The sequence below is a fragment of the Furipterus horrens genome, unplaced genomic scaffold (genome assembly GCF_987537825.1).
Source record: "Furipterus horrens unplaced genomic scaffold, mFurHor1.1.pri manual_scaffold_3, whole genome shotgun sequence".
NCBI lineage: Eukaryota > Metazoa > Chordata > Mammalia > Chiroptera > Furipteridae > Furipterus > Furipterus horrens.
The window spans coordinates 55,158,239-55,162,292 of record NW_028327173.1 but is presented as its reverse complement, the minus strand read 5'-3'; the positions used below and the strand labels follow the sequence as shown (position 1 = coordinate 55,162,292).

Here is a 4,054-nt window from a genome sequence, read left to right as displayed (position 1 = left end):
ATCTATTTGTCTCATACTATACTATACTGTCTTTTAATTTTACTCTTCTTTTTTAATGTTGTCTAAAGTAATTAAAGATTTTTATTCCTTGAAACCAGTTTTTAAAAAAGCATTACCTTAAAAAAATCTACTTGAAATTTTGACTGGAGTTGCAAGTGAATTGAATATCTTACAAGTGTATAAAATATCTCTCTATTCTTTTATGGTTTTCATTATTTAAAATTTATCTCTATAGAACTTTGGGTGTTTTTTAATACATAGAAATTTTATACTTTTTGTTATTTTTATGAATTGTATCTTAATTTTATTATATTTTCTAGTTGCTTATTGTTCATATAGAGAAATACGATTGATTTTGTTTAGGATGAATCTGAATACATCAACCTTGCTGAAATCTTTTAGTAGTTAATATCATTATATGTTGATTTTGTTGTTTTTTTCTCTGTAGATGATCTTAAATAATTACAGTTTTATCTCTTCCTTTTTAATACTTTACTATGTACTATGTTAAACAATAGTAGAGAAAGTTGAAAGTTGAAGGACTTGTGTACATAACCTTTACTGGGTTAAGGAAGTTTCTCCTACTTCCTATTATAAGATGTTGAGCCTTACCATTTTTTTTTTTTCTTTTCTGTATTTATTTTTAAGTTGATGATTTTTGCTCTTTTCCAGCTGGAACCATGGAGGGCGCACAGGGGAAGGAGAAGAAGGCTCCTGTTGCAGCAGAAACCCTTCAGAAAAAGCAGAGGAATTTCGCAGAGCTGAAGAACAAGTGCCGAGAAAGAAGTTTGCACAAAAGATGCTGAGTACTATCACAAGGAATATTGGCAGGTGTACAGAACTGAGATTCAAATAGCTAGGATGGAAAGAAAAGCTGGCAACTTCTATGTACCCGTGGAACTCAAATTGGCATTTGTCATCAGGATCAGAGGTCGCAGTGTTGTGAGCCCAAAGGTCTGAAAGGTGCTGCAGCTTCTTCGCCTTCTCCATATCTTCAGTGACACCTTCATTAAGCTCAACGAGGCTTTGGTTAACATGCTGAGGACTGTGGACCCAAATATGCATGGGGGTACCCAAACTTGAAGTCAGTAAAAGAGCTGATCTACAAGCATGGCTATGGCAAAATCAAATAATGCATGATAGCTCAATCTCTTGGTAAATATGGCATCATCTGCATGGAGGATCTGATCGTTTCTGTACTGTTGGAAAATGCTTCAGAGAAGCAAACAATTTCCTGTGCTCCTTCGAATTATCTTCTCCATGAGGTGGAATGAAGAAAAAGACCACCCATTTTGTGGGAGATGGAGATGCTGGTAACAGGGAACACCAGATCAACAGGCTTATTAAAAGGATGAACTAAGGTATCTACCATGGTTATTTTTGTAATCTGGTCAGTTAATAAACAGTGACTGCTTTCAAATTGAAAAAAAAATCTGTGATTTTTTAGTAGTCTATTAATGTGGTGTGTATCATTGTTAGATTTTTCTCATGTTAAATGTAATTTCATTCCTGGAATACACTCTGGTTGATAATGTTGATACTGTATATACTTAAAATAAGTGTTGGATTCATGGATTTATTCTTAGCAGTAAAAAGATAATTTTCTTTTTTATATTATCTTTACCTAGTTTTTGAATAAAATTATACTAGCACTATAAAATTAACTGGTCAGTCTTCTTTCTCTTCCTATTTGGGGGATTAAATAATCTTTGAAAGTTTGGTAGAGTTCAGCTGTAAAACAATATGGGTCTTAGGCTATTTTGGAAAGTCTTTGCTCACCACTTAAATTTCTTTAATGCCAATTTATTTATTCATTTTTTGTATTTCATCTTGTATATGGTTTTGCATTTCATAGTTTTATAAGTTTATCCATTTCTTTGAGATTTTCAAATGTACTTGAATGCAATTTTTCATAATACTATTTCATTATTATTAAAAGTCTATGTTGAGTTTATAGTTATTTGTCCTTCTTATACCACATGTTGTTTATTTGCATCCTTTTTCCTTTTTATAGTCAGTCCTGTCAGAGGTTTATTTAATATGATCTTTTAAAATAATGGACTTTTTGTGTTATGATTCTATTTTTTAAACGTCCTATTTAGTTAAATTCTGCTTATTTACTTTTATTATTTTCTTCCTTTTGGAGGATATTTTCTCTCTGAGCATTTTTCACTTTTTTGCTTAGCTATATTTTTTCTTCAATCTTTCTTGTGTCCTAAGAAATATATTCAAAGTTATGTTTCTCCGTAAATATTGCTTCATATGTGCCCCACAAATTTTGACATATACTATGAATTTCATTGTTCAGTTCTAAATACTTTGTCCATTCTCTTATGATTTCCAAAGCTATTCAGTATATATTTTGTGGACTTAAGACATATGGAATTGAACATTTTATTAACTTCTAGTTTTATTGCAATACAATTAAGAAGCTAGAAGTTAATACTGTTCTCTTGATCTATCAGTTTCAGAAGATGTGTGTTAAAGTCTCCAACTACAATTTTTGATTTACCTGTTTTTTCCTACAGGGCTCTTTACCTATGTCCTTAGGTGCATTTATGTTCATGATGACTAAATCTTCTCGCTCTGTTATTCCCTTTATCGAGATATATATAATATCCCTCTTTGTGAGGATTTTTTCCCCCATGGACTTAGTCTCGTCAGATGTTAAGAGCACAATTCCAGCTTTCTTTGGAATTTTGAGTAATTGTCAGATTACCTTTTCCCATCCTTTATATAACCTCTTGTTTTAATGGTACTTCTTGTAGACAGTATGCTATTAAATATTTAAAACAGATTTTTAAAACTAGTGTGAGAATTTGTTATTTAAGTAGTTCTAAACTAATTTAAATTTATTGTAAACACTTGTACTACGACCTATTTTTTAATTATTTTTTAATTGTTCTGTTACAGCTGTCCCAATTTTTCCCATTGCTCTCCCCTGCCCCGCCCATCCTCGCTCCCACAGTCAATTCCCATCCTGTTGTCCATGTCCATGGGCTAAGACCTATTTTTATAGAACAGCTTGGTTAACTGGCACTCTACCATGCATCTTCTTTGTATTCTTGGGCAGAGGCAATCCCTTTAGGTAAGTAATTCACTAGTTCTGGGAGTTTAAATAGGGAAGAAGTAGAGGAGCGATTCATGGCATATGACTGGTTAGTGGAAATATAGTTTCACCCCAGTAGAACTTTTATCCTGCCATGATATGAACCCATGGCTGTGACCTGGACTGTTATTGTGGATTCTTTGGTGATAGGACAGATGATGACCATTCCAAGATAAGAGCAAAGTTTGGAAGCTCTCACTAACCTGGTTCCTAATGCTGTGACACAATTTTTGCCTCAGACGGCTGCTACCCTATACATTGTCTTTCGTAGCTTTCTCCTTCCCAGTTCCCTCATTGTATTTATATTAGCTATTCAGACCTGTGTTTCTCTGATGTCTGGCGTTTCTCCAGGGCTGATTTTGGGGAAAGGAACTCACAGTCTGTGCTGGTATACCATCCTGTTAGAAAGCCACAGATACATTTTATGAATATATTCCTAAGGATGGTAGTACAGAGATATTTGGGGGGGAAATTGCCAGTTAAAAACTGCTTGAGCCCTGGCGAGATGGTTCAGTAGGCTGGAGTGTTCCACACACCAAAAGGCTGTGGATTCGATTCCTGGTCAGGGCATATTCCTAGGCTGTGGTTTGATCCCAGGTCAGGGCACATATGGGAGGCAACCAATCAATGTTTCTCTCACATCAATGTTTCTCTCTCTCTCTAAAAAATCAATAAACATATCTTTGGGTGAGGATTAAAAGTAATAATAAAATTAAAAAAAAAAAAAAAAGCTACTTGAAACCCCAAACAAGGTGACCTTGAAAAATTATGAAATAGGAGTATTGGAAAAGCCAAAATACTTCACATATGCATCCAAGACTTTCTTCAGTACCAAATCAGTCGCTCCGCAGTGCTCCCAAGTTTTGTAATATAGCTAAACATATTAATTTGGTTAATTTTCCCATCTTTTTTCCTTCCTTTAAAGATATCTCTGCATGCCTTTCT

General features: G+C 34.0%; 1 pseudogene; it reads left to right on the top strand.

Annotated features, from left to right (window-relative positions):
• Positions 1–678: 678 nt before the first annotated feature.
• On the top strand, positions 679–1,366 carry LOC150015108 (large ribosomal subunit protein uL30 pseudogene; annotated as a pseudogene).
• The last annotated feature ends 2,688 nt before the right edge of the window (positions 1,367–4,054 follow it).